Below are 20,657 nucleotides of genomic sequence, written 5' to 3'. Positions count from 1 at the left end.
GGTGTTCAGCCGTTAGCAAATAGATGGCAATTCCTTAGGAGGAGAAAGTTCACTTCGTTGGGAGTAAAGGTCCCCGTGGAACTCAGCAGAAACCTCCTCTGGATTGTTCCAGATTGCGACGTCACCAAGGCAATTTCAAGAGGATGCATCAAGGAAATCCAGTGGGTGAGGGTGAATTAAATTCGACGCCCCCGCAGCCATTTCATTAGCATTTCATATCATCAGATGCCCACCAAATCCCAGGCAAGGGGCCACAGGGAGCAACCCACTGAACCCCACTCTCCAGAACTGATTCGCAGAAGAGAAACATCATAAAATTTAGGAAAATTTCCATTAAAACTCCTAGAAGTTAAAAGAAAAAAAAAAAGTTAATATACTTCACAATATTGATAAACTTCCACTAATCTGAAATAATTTGTTTCCGAAGTATGCCAAGGAAAGGGGATGTTCTGCATGATTCTCACAGAGCTTTCCAGTTTCACATTTTCCTAGAAAGCTTTTCTCGCTTTTCTTCTGTTTCTTGCTTTTCTTCTGCAAAGGTAAAAAAGCAAGCAAGGAAGGAAGGAAGGATGTTTTTTCAATGAATCCAAACATGTTTTCCCTACTGCTTCATTTTCCAAATTGAATGCTACCGATTTAAACCAGAGCAGCAGAAGGAAAGGAAAAAAAGTCTGATGCTCTGCAGTGAGCACACAGGCTTGGTGGCCTTTTCAGTGGCGAGCCCGGGATCCCGCTCATCTCCTCGTCCTCTCTCCCGCCCGATGGTCACTACTGTGTGACAAAGACAAAGCCAGCAGCCCCCTCCCTCCCTCGAGGTCCCTGTCCTTGCTCAGTTGGGACAGCACTCCCACTCCCGTGGTCCCTGGGGCCCATCCTATCACTTCCCCGCTGCCAACGGGGTCACCTCTCCGCCGCGCTCTCTCCTGAGCCCTGATGTTCAGGGTGAAGAAGAAATTCAAAGCTGTTGAATGATGATAGGGGTAGTGAATAAAAAAAAATATATTAAGTGCCGGCAACAACAACAAAATAAAAGGTGGGGCGGGTGTGGGAGAGAAGGGTTCCTGAAGAATGTGAGAAAGATAAATCGGGCTGGCACTTTGTTTCATTGTCAGGAGCACTCTGGGGTTATTGGAAGCTCTTATTTATGCTCTGTAAGCAGAACAATACTGGAGAAGAAATGATTAAATACCAGCTCCGCGAGCAGCAGACATCTCATTGTGGCGGTGGGCTCACCACTGGGTGGTTTTGATAAAGGCAATATGAGTTGATAACTGATAGAGTTGGCAGGGAGTCATCTGGGGTTGCTGACAGTTCCAGCACTTTAATAAAATCATTAGAATGTAAATGTTTTTATTGCGGAATAAAGAGCCTCCAGCGAAGTTGACACTGCTCTCCCTCCACTGAATGGGAGTACCGATTAGCATTCAAATGATATCATGATAGGCTGGTTATCTTTATTAAAATTTTTCAAATCGAGTCTTCATTTTGCATGATTGAGTTTTAAACAAATGCAATATCCAGTCGGCTGGTGAGCTGGCCTGAACACTCCTGAAATAATTAAAGTGTTCCTTTTATTTTTTTAAACATGTGTTTCATAAGAAATGAATTGGATTTGCTATTTTAATATGACAATATCTAGTTAGCTTTGCATAAAAACAGGGATGTTATAGCATAATTATTGAAAGTGTACAGCTTTTAAACATATGTTTCATAAAGCTGAATTCAATTTTCTGAAATATGACAATACCAGTCACTTGGTGAAGTGTAAAATCAAGAGATAGCTTGATTATTTAGATCAATTCTGCATAAGTCTTCATAATTGATGGCAGCCCATGGTACTCATACGTGGTATTTCCAGAGGAAGGAAGTCTCTGTTTTCTGGAAGGAAGGAAGTCAGAGTTTTACACTCCCCTGACTCGGACGGTCGACAAGGACTCAAAACCTTCTTTCAACTCAGGCACTAAGTCATGGTGGCATTAATTATCCAGAGCAAACTAAACCCTCAGTAAATGCTGAGAGAGACCGGGGCAGATCTGGACAAAACTGCACTTTCTCGGAGTAGAATCAGTTTATCAATAGACGACTGATAGGGTCCATTTGACTTTAAATCTCTGTTCATTTTTCCCTGGTCTGGCATCGTTTCTGCATACTAACCATTCTTAAAAGTCCTATTGTGTTACAAGCTCAGCAAACCATTGTTAGCAAGACTTCCACGGATGGTTCTTAGTTATGAGGAGTTGAGACAATCGATAAAATAAATGTGCCTTAAAAATATGTCCCTGGAATAACTGGGGTATTGATTCTAATAGGGAGGCAGCTGCAGAGCTGATTTTCTTTAAGGGGTAACATTTGAAGAACTTGCAAAGCATGGTGAATTTGTTTCCCAAGGAAGGGAAGCGCTCCCGGAGAGCTGCTTTCTCTGTCTGTTTATTTTGCAGAGGTAAAATTTTAAGAAAGATGACGACGTCTGTGTTGCCAACCTATATTACCATATCAGCAGAATCTGGATTTTATAATAATATTTTCCTAACCAGGATATAAACTATCAATCAGATGAGTTTAATTGATAGGTAAATTTATACTGATTAGTCTGATTACAAGGCCAATCTGTGTATAACAAGTTAGGCGCTTAGAAAATGTGATACTAGATTCAGATTTGGCATATATACACACATATATATGTATTTATATATATGTATTTATATATATAAAATACCTGATATATGTATTTTATATATGTAAATATTTTATATATAAATATAATATATAATATATAATATATAAAAATATATAATATATAATGTATAAAAATATTTATATACATAAAATACATATACTATATAATATATATTTATTATATATGGATATTTATATATTTATATAAAATATATACAAATATATATTATGTATATTTATATATATGGCCTATGTTTTATATATGTATGTGTATATATATTAAAAAACCTATGTTCCTAAGTCATAATTTTGGTTTCGGTCTCTAGGATCACATTTTAATCACCTCTATACTTAAAGCAGAATGTTGAATACTAAGGATAAATCAAACCACACACTTTTCTACAAATCAATATAATAGAGATGCAGGATTGGTGGTCCACGTAGAAATAGAATTCTTCTATAAGGTACTCAGAATGATGGGAACGCATTTTGAAGTTGAAGTTGTTAGGGAAGTCTTTTGTATCATTGCCAGGAGCCCCTCCCTGTGCTCACAGAAACAATCCCAGATCCTGCCTGCAGAACAACTGACCTGACCGGTTACCCTCGGTGTTTCCAACGTGGACAGATCAAACTAGGGCCACAGGCAGATATAGATTCATGGGGGGGTGCGAATTCAGAAGCGCCTTGTGGCAGTCCTCTCCGATAGGGTACTGCGACCTATTAGCAACTCAAATTTATAGTGAGAAACAAAGATCTGATGTGATGAAGTGAAAAACAGCCCTACTGCTGAACGTTTGACTGTGAAGGAAGAGCTGGAAATCGAAACAGAAACTGCAACCTTTCAAAATAGCACTGTGAGTTTCAAAATAGATCCGTAATACCAATTGCAGACAATCTGAGCTCAAGCCCCTTAACACCCGTATATCCTGACCCAGTGTTCTGTGATAAGACCACAGACAGGCTCACCTACAAATAACTCTGTATGGACTTAAGCTTTCTGAAAACAAGACCAGCGAGAGTTCCAGCAGCAGCCTGCTTCCAGGTTCTGCCTGTTTTTCTGCCAGGATGTCCTTTGAGTAACTCTAGCTCTCAAACCCTATGTGTAGTTTTCCCTAACTCCCTCCCTGGAACACACCCCAAGTTTCCTGTGGTTTGTGGTTTCTGTTGCTACAGTAAGTGATGTACATAATGAGATTGATGGTAGGTGGTCTCTGATGACCATTGGTGCAAATTCTATTTTAAGAATCTTAATTCTGGCTGGGTGAAGTGGCTCTAATCCCAGCACTTTGGGAGGCCTAGGCGGGCGGATCACTTGAGGTCAAGAGTTTGACAGCAGCCCGACCAACATGGTGAAACCCACTTCTACTAAAAATATAAGAGTAGCTGGGTGTAGTGGCATATGCTTGTAATCCCAGCTACTCAGGAGGCTGAGGCAGGAGAATTGCTTGAACCCTGGAGACAGAGGTTGCAGTAAGCCGCGATCGCACCCCCACACTGCAACCTGGGCAACAAGAGTGAAACTCCATCTCAAAAGAAAACAAAAATCTTAATTCCTCCCATTTCCTGGGTGTTTTCAGAGATGAAAGATTAACAAATAAACTAGAATTTTAAAAGTCTCTCTAGTCACATGAGCCAGAGAATTACCCTTATCCCTTGCCTTGCCCCACTCTGGCCAAGTTGTCCCCTGGCTATGAGAGCCACTCGACCCTAGTGCAGGCCAGTGGGCAGAGGGGTTGGCTGTCCCTCTTAACTGTGGGTAAGAGTCATTTCTCCATAAGTGTGCTCAGTCCCTGCAGAACACTGTCGGTTTTTGATTGAGCCTGACCTGGGAGTTGAATAGTGATATGCTTTGACTGTGTCCCCACCCAAATCTCACCTTGAATTGTAGCTCCTATAATTCCCACATGTCATGGGAGGAAGCCAGAGGGGAGGTAATTAAATCATGGCCATGAATTCTTTCCCGTAGTGCTCTCTTGATAGTGAATAAGTCTCTCAAGATCTGTTGGCTTTATGAAGGGCAGTTCCCTTTCACATGTTCTTTTGCCTGCTGCCATGTAAGATGTGACTGCTCTTCCTTCACTTCCACCATGATTGTGAGACCTCCCCAACCCCGTGGAATTGTGAGTCAATTAAACCTCTTTCCTTTATAAATTACCCAGTCTTGGGTACATCTTTATTAACAACATGAGAGCAGACTAATACAAATACTGAACTGGATGTTGTGGAAGATGCTGAAGATGTGTGTGAAGAGGCCCCTGCCATCCAGGAGCACAGGGGAAACAAATAGAGACCCTCCCTAAGTATGGCCACTGAGCACAGGTACAGCAGAGTGCAGAGGGGAGCAGAGCAGGGGAGCCTACATTTTCACCTAGTGGCCATAAAATCAACCAAACCAGGCAATCGGTGAGTACAAAGGGAGAAATAAAGAATGGTTTGTGGTGTGAAATGGAATGATTTAAAGATTGGCAATTTCCTAAATAGTCTATAGAACCAAGTATAGCATTTGAAGGGTTCTGCCTGATTGGTAAGACAGTAACCACACCATCTGATTTGCGAAATTATGCTTTCGAATATTTACTTGCAGTTCCTAGTTCTGCTAGTAGTTTCTTCCTTTCTTGATTTATACTTGTTTTAATCAATTGACTTGTATCTAGCCATATTGCAGGAGCTGGGTTTTATGACCCATTTGATTGATGTTAACACCTCTTGCGTTAATAATAGTTCATATTTAAATTAGGGGGGTTTAGTTACAAATGTTATGGGTTGATTTACTTTATGTTACCATACATTTGAATTTAAAGTCAGAAAGGATACCCATATGCCCAATGCCAGGTCTCACCTGATTTCTAGGTCCTGCTAGTCACACTCTACTAGGAAAAGCTGATTTCTCCTGAGTCCTGTGCCTACTCTAAACAAATATTCAATTTTCCAAATTAGTATTAACAAACATTGGCCCTCTCAGTGGTGATGACACCAAACAAATTGTCAGGAGAAGGAGGAAGGTTTTTGTTTCTTCTCCAGCAGCTGGATTTAGAAAAGAAGACAGGCATGAAATGTGTGGGTAGATCTGTTTCAACGATGGCAAGAACTACCAATTGTGTAATCCAATTTCAGCAGGGGATTTCTCTTTATCTTAACAACTAGTGAAATGGGTGGACCTCAAATTTCATTTCAGTTTGGAAACAGGCCCAACATTTTGGAGATGTTTATTCCAAACTCAGCCAACTTTATAAACCTTTCAGGCTCTAAAATCTTTCTGGGAATTGCACCAACGCAGATTTTTTGGTGAGATCTAATCCTTCCGGCTTCTGGAACAGCCTCCCTCAGAATCCTTCAATAATTCAACCTTTAATCCAGACCAGAAGAAAGAACATAGGCAATTCTGGAAAGAAAAAAATAAAAAACAACCTGTAAGACCGTAGGCCTAAATTTTAGGTAAAGTTTCCAGGAAGTTCTGACTGTAGCTCAATTGCACATCTGTTTCTAACAACTTGAGTCCATCCCTTCCTGGGAGTTTGTGTGATTTGATCTTGAGGCATAAGGAGAAGGACATGCCCCAACATGCCCTGATGTTCATAACAAGGAACGTTATGAATCGGTACGCATTTTAACATTCAGGTTACCGTTTTTGCAAAGCATCTCTTTAACTTTCGCAGTCTTTACTAACTTTGGAGATGAGCTATTCTGTCAGTCTTTTTATGCCCCAAGGTTCACTTTGTCACGTGGAAACGACATGAAGAATGTACCCTGCATGCCAGTCACCCCCACGACAGCTTCAGTTCAGGCTTGCTTGCCATATTTGTGCTTAATTTTGAGGTGCCTTCAAGTTTTTCTTGACTTAATTATGTCCAAAGGTGTAGGAAACTTGAAAGTGCAAAGCTGTATGAGTGCAAATAAGGATCTAGTTTAGTAACTGGAAGTAGCAGAGAAACCAACACGTTGCATGAAAACAGTGATCAGTCACTCGGTAATGAAACAAATCTGAAAGGTTAGACTGGATCTTGCCTGTAGCACTTGGACAACATGAAGCTGTGTCATCCATGGAGATCAGCAGGAGAGGAAAAGCAATGAGTCCATGGAACAGAGGATGAGCAACCACTGCAGATGTCAGTAACTGCTTGTCAGTGAAGGGGTCCTTGGACTCCTGGAGGATTCAGGCGAGGGGCTCTGAGGGTTATTCCAAACGTGGTGCCTCTGGGGGATCAAGGCCCAGCCCTTTCTGCCCAGCATCAAAGTGGGCAGGATGGAGAGGAGATTAGAAGGCTCATTCTCAGAGCTGCCCAGGAAAATGAATAGGCTCTCCTGGTTTCTGAAGCAGCTCCATTCTGGAAAAGGGCATCCAAGAGCCTGCCCATGTACAGCTGGAGAAGAGAAGGCTTTGCTTCAATATGCCCTGAGCCCACGGGCTCTGTATTTGATCATAAATCCACCCAGGAAGTAGCTTGGAAACATCCTTGTCACTTGGGACTTGCAAGAAGAAAACAAAACAAAGTGAAAACAAAAGCACAGACTGGCAAAGCCAGTTAGAAAACCGTTTTCTAAGAAGGGGTTTTTGTCCATTGTGAGAGGCCAGAATTTGAGTTTAGATAATGGAATAGAATTATCCATTGACTAATTAACCAGTCAGTCTATGTGCTTTTCTTGAGAGCCCTTTCCGTGTACAGGCAGCAGGCTAAGGACATAAAGGGACATCAGGATGACTAAAGCAACACCGCTGTTCTTGAGGGCAAAGAGGAGACCCACAGACAGGTCATAGCCACGGGACCGAGTGACGGAGAACTGGGCAGCCCTGAGAGTGTCCTCAGTGGAACCCAGGCCAGGGAGGAGCTGGCATTTGGCTGAGATAACCTCTGGCTTTCTAAGAAGGATCTGAATTTTTTTTCTGAGTTCTCATCACTCGTGAATTCTGTTTCTTCCCTTCCAACGTGGGATACATTATAGAAACTAATATGACATTTGTGACCCCCCATGTATCACTGATGGTAATGATTTGAAATATTTGATTAGATCGTTCTGTTTTTGATTGCAGCAAAATATGTGTAACATTTACCATCTTAGAGACTTTTAAATGTACACTTCTATGGTGTCAAGTTCCACTCACATTGTGTGCAACCATCCCCACCATCTATCTCCAGAATGTTTTTCATTTTGCAAAACTGAAATTGTGCACCCACCTCCCCTCAGCACCTGCAACCACCGTTCTACTTTCTCTGAACTTGACTATCTAAGTATCTCATGAGTAACATCCTATGGTGTCTGCCCTTTTGGAATGGGCTTGTTTCACTCGAGGCAATGTCCTCAAGCTTTGATCGTGGTGTATCACGTGTCAGAATTCTCTCCTTTTCTAAGTCCACATAGTATCTCACCGTAAGTGTATTCCACATTTTCTGTGTCCATTCGTCTATCCGTGAGTCACTGGATTCCTTCCATCTTTTGGGTATTGTGAATACTGCTGCTGTGGACATGGACATATTTTTGTTTGTAGACATCGTAGTTTAAACTCACATTTTGCCTGACATGTTGTTGTCAGTCTATAGTCCAAGTTACCTGAGAAACTGAGATGGGAGGATCCCTTGAGCCCTGGAGTTCAAGGTCAGCCTTAGCAACAGAGTGAGTTCTTGTCTCTGAAAAGAAAAAGAAGTTTATACCCCCAGTTCAAGTTCATACTTGGCTCCCCAGGCAAGCCCCCTACCTTTCTCTAAGGACACGCCATCCTGAAGTTGGTGTTTCTTCTCCCCGGATATGTTATTCAAATTGTCAGCTCGTCTGTATGCTTCTAAGCTACACACAATGTTTTGTGTCTTTTTAAATTGATACAAAACTGATATTGTTTAGTTTTGCAATAGATTAAATAGCGTATTTTCTATTTTGAAAAAATGAGAGACAGGGATAAAAGAAAATCAAAATTTTAACAAAATTTAGTTGAGAGTAGAAGTGTAAATTCTGCTAATTCTGCCAATAATTGTTATGGTTTTTATTTTCCTTTGGTTACCTTACTTGGTACCAGAGACACAATTAACTTAAAATGAATTGTCAAAAGAATTCTACAAAATACCATTTTTTTTCCATAAATGAGAGCTCCCTGGGGACATATCTATGGGAAGGAAGCACATCAGGCTACCCTGTGTTCATCACTGTAATGCTAGCTGCCGAGACAGATCTGAAGCTCAGCTCTGTGAGGCTACATTTCTCATACACATAAACCCCATCTGGGGCTAGTGTGGAGGCAGTTGTCCCTGCAGTCTCTGGAGAGCAAGTTAGCAGCCCCTCCACCTCCACCATGTGACTTCCAGGGTGTCCTGGGTGTGGCCATCCGGCAGGTGGACAGGAGAGAAACGAGCTGAGAAGCTGGTGCAGGAAAAGTCTGAGGCCGGGTTCAGAGGGACCTGTGCTGCCCTTATCTGCCTGCAGAAAGCCAAGATGCAGCCACCAGCACAGCTAATCCCAGGACCTGGGCAGGGTAGGGTGGGCGACGCGGCCGTGCGAGAGTACAGTGTGCACCTGGGGAAAAGGAAGGGGGTTTGTGGGCAGCAGGGTGCCCTTTTCCATATTACTTTCACTGCCAATCCTCTGTGCCGCACCCCACCTGCCGCTCTCCCAGGAAATGACTGTGGGGAAGCACCTCTCTCACACAGCAGGAAAGCCCACTCCCGTCAGTAACGTTGGGGAAGTGTGACACTGGCAAGCCTCTGGTCCTTTGGGGTTCCTGGTTTTTTCAATAGCATCGTAGCAGCAAGCATCAATTTCTCTGAATAGGTCCCCGCCACGGGGCAGCCAACACCCTTCCGAGCTTCCTTCTCCCTGCTGGACTCCCTGATTTCCATCTTCCTTATTTTCTTTCTGTTCTTGTATTTCTTTTCCCTTCTTTAAGGCTCCCCCTGGTTTTGTAAGGTCTAGAAGTAACATATGGACAAGGTAGGGAGGCTGGTAAGGGGCCACGGGTCGTCGCTGAGGCCCCATCTCTGCCGCTGTCAGGCTGAATTCCACAAGAAATGTCCTCCGCGTCATGTCACTGCTCCCAGGATTGCTTGCCCCAAGGAAGACACTGGTGGCCAAGAGTCACGCCAGCTTCTGATCCAGAGTTCACCAGACAGCAAGTCTGAATGGTCCCAGTTACATAAGTGTCGTGCAGGCTCCCTGGGGCACTGCAAGCTGGGATCACTCCTCCTGGCCCTCACATGAAGGGCCCTTGCAGGTCCAATATATCCCCATTCCCAGAAGGTGGCTCTGCTGCTCACCCCGCCTGACTGCCCACTTAAGCCACAGCAACACATGAGCAAAAAGAAAAAAGTCTTCTGTTTCATGTTAAAAAGTACAAATATGATATTATTGATTCAGAAAGGAAATGTGCTGAGCGAGGACTCCGAGAACAGCTGAATCGAACCCCGGGGACAGCTTATGGGATGGAATATGAGTACAGCTTTAGAATGAAAACAGGTGTTGCTCTACACGAAACTAAAAAAAAAAAAATTAAAAAAGTTTGCATTTTTGGTCAAAGCGGCAGCAGGCTAACACCTGGACAATGGATTTCACAAATAAAATGTCCAATTGTCTTGAGAATGGTGCAGAGAGAGGAGAAAGGTAGCTCAGATCTTGCAGAGGAAAAGGATGCCTGTGGAAGCTTCTGCAACTCCGAGAGGAAGAAAGGGCTCCACGCTGCTCTCACATCATACGATGACTGGAAGACAAATGAAATCGGAAGGCCCATCGGAGGGGCAGCTGGAACACGCACCTCATTTCTATGCATGGAGTTCCTGCAGGCTCAGAAGCATGTCCTGGCCCTTTTTTCTTGCAAAGTTAAATTCTCCCATGCTTATGTCAAGTCAACCAGGCTTTTTTTTTTTTTTTTTTTTCTTTTTTTAGGTTTGAAAGATTCTTTGCCTTCACTCACCTGTCATTGCTGTCATCAGTACTTACAGTATTTCACCTGCAACTTGTAATGTGCTTACTAAGGTCTTTTATCCTATCCACGTCAAAATAGTTTGATATTCAGTGTAATTTCACAAAGAAAAGATTCTCAGGGGAAAGCTTTTGGAGATGCCTCTGTTTTTAACCCTGTTTCCAGAAATAATCAGATACAAACATTTTCACTTAGTTCATTTGCTCTCCAAGAGGGAATGACTTCTGATACTTGACCGTGATTTCGTGAAGCACTTTGGACATGAATTTGAGAATCAGCACTTGGCTATCAGAGACTTGGACTGTACTGACCATGTGGTGACCAGATTTCAGCAATCTTAGAGTCTCTTGGTCAATGGCTAAGTTTCCTGTGTGTATTTACTGCCCATTAACAAATAGAATTTACACTCGGCCAGTGATTGCCCCTGGGGAGCCATTGGCGACTTTTCCCAGCCCCCCATTGAGCCTGTGGAAGGAGACTTTGTCTCCAAAGTCAGGCCTTGGGGTTGCAGTTGCTGCCTTCATCTTGCTGGTGTGGGCCTGACTTGCTCTCTGTAAAATATGTGAAGTTGAGCAAAATAGGGAGAAACTAGCCTTCTTTCTTGGTCTTCCCTGTCTTCCTGAAGACAGGAAACTTGAAGAGGTCATTCCTCAGCTACGAGAAAAAATATTATTCTTTTCCATCTCTTCTCCGACCCCCGTCGTTTTTCAGCCACCCCTGTATTATGTAGTGTCACCGTGAAAAGGAAGAACACGGTCACCTCCTACATCACACAGGCCATCCTCCCACACCACCAACAGCTCGTGCGGGGCCGCACACCCCAATCGCCCCCTGCAACCGGGACTTGCATCAGAGACCCAGGAAGGGAGTTCAAGAGTGAAACAAGGATCCCAGGAGCTTCCTAAAGGGCCATCAGCTTGACAACATCCTCCACTCTAATTTATACAAAAAACAACCCTAGCAAATAAATAATTGTTTTCAAATATTGATGGGGATTATGAGAGGAAATCTAACACTGAGTTAAGTGTGGACTCTTCCAAATTATTCTGGAATTATCAGTCATCATGCATACCAGTGCTCTTGGGTAAATCATATGAAATATCCCAATAATCTGAGTGTTAGGAAAAGCCAGTGTGCGATGGGGTGAAAGAGACCCCAGAATAAAGAGATGACTACACAGGAATAACAAGGACAACTGCACATGCGAGCTGGGCCCTTACTGTGGGGCAGGCCTGCATCCCGGGCTTCCTGGGCACCATCCCCCTGAGCCACCAATGACCTAGAAGGTGGCTGAGGATGCTATTGTCCAAGATTCAAGCCCAGGCCAGTCAGGCCCTGCAGGAGAGCCAGCCTCCAGGCTTTCCTAGCATCTCCCTGACATCTACCTCATTGGTGGACAAAAGTCCAGAGTGAAGTTTAGTTACATTTATTGCTGTAAACCATTGCATTTGGCCTAAATATCAGGTCTCAGAAGTGTGCACCAGGATCCCCTGCAGGAAGGAAACCCGGGTGTGAACTGTTCCTGCAGTGCCGTGTGGCCTTGGCAGGAAACATGCTAAGAGAAGCCCCTGTCCTGGAGAGCCTGGCCTGGCCTTTGGGGTCTCAGGAGCCAGTGCCATGTCTGCAGGCTGCAGAGGTTCCCCTCAGTCCCCTTTTTGTCTTCCACACCCTATGAGGCTGAGACTCCCTGGGATCCCCAAAAGCCACAGGGATCAAGCCCCAATATTATAGCTATCAGACCAAAAGTGGGAAAAATGCATTTTGGAACAAATACAATAAAATGATATGAGATACTTAGACTCCAAGTTTTCATTTCTTTAGCTCTTGCAAATCCAAAGTTATAATACAGTCTTGTGTTTCTTAATGAAAGGGCTATATTCTTAGAACTTTGTTTACAGAGGACCTCATTTTCGTATAAACATCATGAAGAGTATTTACACAAACCTAGATGGAGTAGCCTACTCCCCACCTTGACTGTGCAGTGTGGCCTCTCACTCCGAGGTTACAAACCTGTACAGCATGCGGCTCTACAGAATACTGTGAGCAACTGTAACTCAGCGGTGAGTATTTGTACATCTAAACATAGAAAAGATACAGTGAAATATGATGTAAAAGATTTAAGAAAAGGGCACGCCTGAATAGGGTACTTACCAGGAATGAAGCTTTCAGGACTGTGAGAGGCTCTGGGTGAGTCAGTGAGTGGTGACTGAATGTGAAGGCCCAGGACATTATCGTATACTACAGTGGACTTGAGAAACACTGGACTCTTAGGCTACATTCTATTGACTTAATTGTTTTCTTCAATAATAAATTAACCTTAGCTGATTGTATTTTTTTTCTGCTTTATAACCCTGTTAGTTTTTTTTTCTTTAACTTTTCAACCGCTGGTAGTAACCCTTAGCTTAAAGCACAAACACATTGCAGAGCTGTACAAAAATATTTTCTTTCTCTATATCATTATTATATTAGCTTTTTTTCTGTTTTATAATTGATTAATTAATTGTTTTGTTGTTAAATTTGAGATACATACACAAACCTTGACCTAGGCCTGCACTGGTCAGGAACATGAATGTCACTGCCTGACACCTCCACATCTTATCCCACTGGAAGACCGTCAGGCGAAGTCACAGCTCCATCAGAATCAGGGGACCAGGATCATCCATGGGGGTCCGTTGTCGACTGAAACCCGGCTATGTGGTTCATGACTTTCTACGCATGGCTTTCGAATAGGAGTCTGTTTGACGCCATGCCCTTCTGTTTGGTGGCTTTACTAACACAATAACCTGTTATTTATCCTTCTCAGCTCTCTTTCCCTCTGCCCTGTAAAAGTCCTCAGTAGCACCAGGCTGCTGTGGCGGGGTTCTTTTTGCTTCACCAGGAGGAAACAGTGACCATGAACATTCAAGGAGGCTGCCATGGAAGTTTCCTGAAGATGAACACATCTCAGCTCACTTACCCCTCCCAGTGCATGTCATGGGCCCTGGATTCCAGTGTGAGTCTGTGGGCCACGGGCAGTGGGCACAGCCATAGTTGGCCGCATGGGGCCTGTGGGGGAAGTGTTCGCTTGACCCAACTTCAGAGGTGACCACAAAAACCTAACACAAAGAGGAACGTACATTGGCAGAAAAACACAGTGTAATAGACCTGCCCCAACTGCGCTCAAGGGGACCCCAGGGACCCGCCAATCCATGCAAGAAGAATGGTACCCGCTGGAAGGGGCGCAGCAAGATGAATCACCACCGCCATGCAGATTTAGCGCATACGGGGGAAAGATAAATGTGTAAAACGCTGTGTCAAACCCATGGTGTGGCCCACATGGCAATTCAGGGTCAGAAATTGAACTCCACTCTAATTATCCTGGGGAGATAATATTAACTTACAGTCGGGAGTGAGAGGGAGAGTCCATAACTCATCACTCGATGGGCTGCTCCTCGCATTGTGTTATTGAAATATGAGGGCTCCATTTTTATCCTGTCATAATGACAACTGATGTGCTTATTTTCTTTCTGCGCGCCTCTAGGGGATGATGAAATAGTAAGCAAACATTCTTTCTGGTGAAAGAGCAGCACTTTGTCACGCTGGCTTCGGCTCTGAAACAGCACTTGCAAACTCAGAAACAATTCTGGGAGCAGAGCTGTCCCCTGGCCCTTCAGCCATGGGCTGTGGACCTGCAACCCTTGCTTTGCTCCTTGATGATTCTAGCCCCGTCTTGACTCAAAAGCACGATTCTGTGACTCAGTTCTCAGGATGTGTAAGCATCCAGGCCTCTTTAATTTGCTCCCGTCTCAGGGCGGAGTGTTCAGGAAGGAATCGAGATTTATTAAAAACGTAACTCTCATTTGATTGCTGTGTTTACTGATCCGACTTCAGGACACCACATTTCTCACTTCTTGTAAAGGACTGTCAGAGCGGCTGTGCCTGTGGGTTTGGAGTCCTAGGCAGCAGGATTGTTCTCTACCTTTTTGACTTTGTTCTATAGAATGACGTTTTATTCTTGTTTTTATTTATTATTATTTTTGTCAAAAATCTGTCTTTGCATCCTGTGACGCATTCTTCATAAACTATGCACCAATTCAGGAATAAAAGTCACTGCCCCCAAACTTGATTAAGTCCCATACAATTCAAAATAGACACTTTTTCTCAAATTATTTGAAATAAGGTTGAAGCCTGTCTTCCAGTGAGTGCGAAGGAAAGGGGGCATTCTAGTATCCAGGAGAAGGAGCAACAAGGGGCGTGGAGGAGCTGGAAGCCCCTTTCAAGACAGCGGGACCCTGAGCCTTGACCCCAAGAGAAGAAATGTGAAAACAAACTCATCTTCAATTAAGAGAATAAGCAATTGGGTCACAAGTGTCTGATTGTAAAGGCTGCTGAGAGCCTGAGAACCACGATGGAAGAAGAATAGACGGCAGCCCCCACGCCCTCCCTGGAGCCTCTCAGAACCAGCCAATTAATGGGGATTTTAGTTCTCAGGGAGATGGTGAAGCCCTCCACCCTCCCTCTGGGGAAGTTTATACAAAATTCGACAGCTTGCTATTTTAATTGAGAACAGAAAGCTAGTGCAGGATCCAAGATCTCAGGGAAACAAGGAAGTTTGTCTAAAATAATCGTCGTTTGGTACTTGACCTCTTGGTGCTGAAGCATGCCAGGAGGGTAGAAGTGTTTGCTCTGTTGTTGGTTAAGCAGGAGTCAGATTCCTTCCTCCAGGGCGACCTCTTACAGGTACACATCAGCTTTCATTGCTTGGTCTTAACAGACTCCCAAGATTAGGCCTGAGAGGATAATACAGTTTTACGCCAATCGCAGGACGCAGGAAGGAGGTACTACCTCATCCTTTGTCTGCTCTTATAGCCTCAGCCAGCGAAGTCAATGAAATAAAGAGTGATGTTGCATTTTTAAGACAGCTTGAGGGACAGGTGTAGCCTGACAGCGTATGTGTGTATTTGGAGTTACTGGGAAGGCAATGTGCACACACCCACATAAACCTATTAAAATCTGCTTGCACCCCTGAAGTCACTGATCACATTTCAGGGTCACCATGGCAAGGTAGTGTCTGGGACCTCAATTGTTCTGATTCCTGGACTACATAATCAGAAGGACATTGCTCACTCACAATCGACAGGGTCAGGCTTTCCAGTGGGGGGAGTAAAGGACATTCATATCTAAATATTTATTTGGGTTTTATGATCACTTGTCACCTTGACACAGGAATAAATACACAAAGCAAATCACCTGGGGGCTGAAATAATAGCTTAGTCAGAGACCTAAGCTACAGTGCAGTGAATGAATTAAAATTCTAGTAGTCATAGAGACAGCTGATTCCAATCAGCAAGGTTCACATCGATGCCAAGGATGTTGGCCCTTCTGCACAGGAGCCAGTGAACTGGGAGGGAGAAGGCATTTGTTACACCGTGTTGCCCATACCCCTGGCTGCAGTGCTATCCTGGACATCTGAGTGTCAACATGAATGGGCCAGTGGGATGACCTTAAATAAATTTACTCATGCCAGTGGCTATTTCCCTGTAGAATAGCCGAGCATCATTCTCACAAGTCTGTTGACTCAAAGTTGCTTTCAGTTTCCTGAATACAATTTTAAAACATTGACTTTCTTTAGAGATGTCCCAGTCAACTGGGAAGACAAAATAGCACTTTAAAAAGACATTAAGTTCATATTTACATGAACCATCATGACAGCCTGGCAAAGCATGACTGTCTGTAAAGTACTATATATTTTTAAGAGTGCTCATAATTTACGTTTTAAAATTTTCTTTCTACACATTTACACTATATAACGGAAAGTTCCAATATTTATAACAGAACAGCCATGACCTGCTAGCTAAATGGTATGCAACGTTCTATAAATTACAGTCTGAAATTTGTCCTAATGTTCAAGTATTTCTGTGACAGATTTTCCTCCAAGAAAAATTGGAAGGAAATGGGAAAAGGTATAATCTGTTATAACTGTGTTAAGGTCATGACTAGAACATTACTCTCAAGGTACTTGAAGTGGCAAATGGGAGGATATTTATTTGGTGGTTTATTCTACTAAGCTTAGACTTTTCTTATTTTTATAGACCCAAGTCAACAACTATAGGCATCTCAGTAGACGTATCAGGCAGTGCTCTGAAAATGTTGTTCAAGATAACATAAGTTCACTCCCCCAACATCCCTGCCTGACACCACATGTTTCCCTCTTCTGGTTCTAGTCTCTCTGGGGTCAGACTCACCTCGAGTAGGGGAATTTCTCAGCTTGCTTAAAGCTAGATGTGATGATGTAAATAAGTTTTGGTGACGACTGTAATTGCAAATGCTCTGTGCTATCTCTTGGGAAATGTCCTTTTAAAGAGGTGGCCCCTGCACCTTTTTGCCACTTGCTTCCAACTTTCCTTTTGAGATGTGATTCTGGGCTGGGTGCAGTGGCTCATGCCTGTAATCCTAGCACTTTGGGAGGCTGAGGTGGGAGGATCATCTGAGTTCAGGAGTTTGAGACCAGCCTGGACAACATGATAAAATCCCATCTCTATTAAAAATACAAAAAATAGGCATGATGGCAGGCACCTGTTACTTGGGAGACTGAGGCAGGAGAATCACTTGGACCCAGGAGGTGGAGGTTGCAGTGAGCTGAGATAATGCCACTGCACTCCAGCCTGGGTGGCAGAGTGAGAATCCATCTCAGAAAAAAGAAAATAAAAGAAAGGAAAAGGAAAGGAAAGGAAACCAAAAGAAAAAGAAAAAGAAAAGAGAAAAAGAAAAAGAAAACAACAGTGATTCTGGTGAGGAAAAGACCTCTGGGAACATGTGGAGGGCCCACCCCTGGGGCATGAAAGAGCAGAATAGCCTGAGTCTATGATACCTGCTGTGGGTTGCTACCATCCAAACTTTGGTGTAAGGCAAAGGTTGGCAAAGTATTTCTGTAAAGGGCTAGAGAGCAGATATTTTGGCTTGCAGACAGCAGATATTTTGGTTTGCAGTCTCCTTCACAATTACTGGATGCAACTGCAATAGTGAAAAAGCATCCACAGATAATATATAAATAAATGGGTGAAGCTGGAATCCAGTAAAACTTTATTTTCAAAAACAGGCTGGAGGCTGGATTTGAGTGGGCATAGTTTGCTCACTCCATCTGTAAGGAATCTTAAAATATTGGTTTTGTTTGAGTTTTTATGGGTCTCTTTTACTGACAGTCAAAGCTAATCCTAACTTCTCGGAGTCCTCATCACATGGTTATTTATAGTGTAGACCTTTTCCTTTTCTTTCTCTCCTTACCCTTCTGGAGTCTCCCTGCCTCTCTCTTTCTAACACACCTACTTTCTCTTTCTCTCATCTCTATTCATTTTTATTGTCTTTAGCATATTTATTTCTTCCTTACTACTCCTGTGCTTTATCAGCAGTAGTTCTGGTCATGCCTTGATTGCAGGAGTCTAAGGAAATTGTGGAATGAAAAATATATTAAATGTGCCAAGTCTCCCTGAATTTAGACCTCTCATACACATGTAACCTTTTTCCTTAAGTATTTTGTTTCCAAAAGGCTACATATTGCCATTCAGAAGGTAAGAACTCAAAAGAAAAGCAAACTCTTTCATAGAGAAAATGAGCATGGAACTATCTATGCACAGTGTGTCACCCTTGGTCTGGATGTGGCTTTTTGAGATATAGTGCAGTTCTTAGCTCCTGACTGTACTAAATAAAACATTTAAAATACACAAAGTAAGGCACTCAGAAATCTCATCCATCTCCAACCAAAATAAACTCTCCTGTTCTAGGATAATTTTGTCCCCAGTAAACTGAGTTTTTTCCCCATTCTGTATTGTTTGTACAGAAAGAACATTTCATTGGAAAAAGGCAATCAAGTTTTATTTGCTGGCTAGAGAACTGAGGCGACTTTTCATTCTAAGTGTACCTTTCTCCTGAACAATAGAAGGCATGGGGTTTTTAAGGACTAAATGCAGAGTGGGAGAGGAATGTTAGCGTGTGTAGGGTGGGATTCTAGACCATAGGCTCAATTTATAAACATTTGTCTTTACATATCACATATACAAAATGGTAGAGATTTTCCTTCAGGGCAGAATTTTAGCATTATAATAATATGTTAATGATGTGAAGGCAAGTAAGGGGTCTCCTTTTCCCATGTTTGCCGTTTTTTGGGGTCTTATCATCCTGTAGCATGTGGTCAGGGTTTAACAAGCTCTGGTACCATCTCAGGTCATCTGGTTCTTCTAAGCAGCCATGTCTATAAATAAAAAGATTAAAGAAAAAGACAGTAAAAACGAAGAACCCTCCCCAGTTATGCCATCAGGGCTGCCCTGATACCATTTCATTCATATATCTAGTGCAGTCTCAAGCTGGCTTCTCTTCCTCTCTTGTTCCTCTTATCAGATGGGAACATAGATGTGGACCTCACCATGGTAAACTGATGATTGCTCTGCTTCTGACTTGCTAACAAAGGTTATTTGACCAAGAGATGGGGGGTACACAGACCTGAACATTTGCATTTGTTGATAATTATACAATTTGCTTATATTTTCTTTTCAATTGTTTCATCATCAAAATTTGACTAAAGTATTTGTCTATAAAAATCCAACGTAAAATCCAACGTTTTGGGCAGACTCAGGAGTGGAGGGCCCCAACTGTAGGCTCCGTGGGGACAAGAGGTGGGTCTCCTCCATTCACTATTGTGTGTACATCATCACACTCCTGGGAGTATGGAGTTGATTCCTGATAGATTTGTGCCCAATGAATAAATAAACCAACTGATGAAATAATTCAATTTGCAGGCCTTGTCATTACTTTTTTATGCCCAATGTTAGGAGAAAATAACTGTTCTAAAAATATTATAATAATTATTTCAAAATCACAATGAAAGTAGCATATGACAAGACAGATCAGTGAAGAAAATATTTCCAGAGATTTGACATTTAACAATGAAAAATAACTTTTTAGTAAGATTAATTTTATTAAAACATAACAGTGTCATATATGTTAATTATATGCTCCATTAAATTTTTCTCAAAGGTAAAGAATCTCAGGTCTTATGAATATCTCAAAATGAGTTCAAAAAATAAAATAAAAGGAAAAAGCAAATGGAGAATTGATGACACATTTTTCAAATATGTTCACAGATCTTAACTATGAACCAGTCTCTCAGTATACAGATGTTACTCTTATGCAAAAGAGCTGTAGGTGTGTTATTTGCTTTAGTTTAGTGTATTATTGAATAGAGATGATGACACATGAAGACGACTTTTTAAAATGGTAAATTACATCAACTTTTAAGGAAGATTAATACTTTTTTTTAAAGTTCTGGGTACATTTTCAAGATGTGCAGGTTTGTATGCCACAGTGGTTTGCTGCACCTATCAACCCATCACCGAGGCATTGAGACCAGCATGCATTAGCTATTTTTTCTAATACTCTCCTTCCCCCTCCCCATCCCCTGACAGGTACCAGTGTGTGTTGTTCCCCTACATGTGCCCATGTGATCTCATTGTTCAACTCCTACTTATAAGTGAGAACACGCAGTGTTTGGTTTCCTGTTCCTGCTTTAGTTTGCTGAGTATAATGGCTTTCAGCTTCATCCATGTCCCTGCAAGGGACATCCTTTTTATGGCTGCATAGTATTCCATGGTGAATATGTAGTACATTTTCTTTATCCAGTCTGTCATTGATGGGCATTTGGATTGATTCCATGTCCTTGCTATTGTGAATAGTGCTTCATTGAACATTATGTGTGCATGTATCTTTGTAATAGAATGATTTATATTCCTTTGGGTATATACCCAGTAACGGGATTGCTAGGTCAGATGGTATTTGTGGTTCTAGATTTTTGAGGACTCGCCACACCGTCTTCCACAATGATTGAGCTAATTTACATTCTGATCAACAGTGTAAAAGCATTCCTGTTTCTGCACAACCTTGCCAGCATCTGCTGTTTCTTGACTTTTTAATAATGGCTGTTCCAACTGATGTGATGTATCTCATTGTGGTTTTGATTTTCATTTCTCTAATGATCAGTGATATTGAGCTTTTTTTCATATGTTTGTTTGTGCATAAATGTCTTATTTTGAGAAGTGTCTGTTCATAGTTT

This window comes from Macaca nemestrina, chromosome 6 (genome assembly GCF_043159975.1).
Source record: "Macaca nemestrina isolate mMacNem1 chromosome 6, mMacNem.hap1, whole genome shotgun sequence".
NCBI classification, from domain to species: Eukaryota; Metazoa; Chordata; class Mammalia; order Primates; family Cercopithecidae; genus Macaca; species Macaca nemestrina.
The sequence above is the reverse complement of the archived record's forward strand: the minus strand, read 5'-3'. Positions refer to the sequence as shown.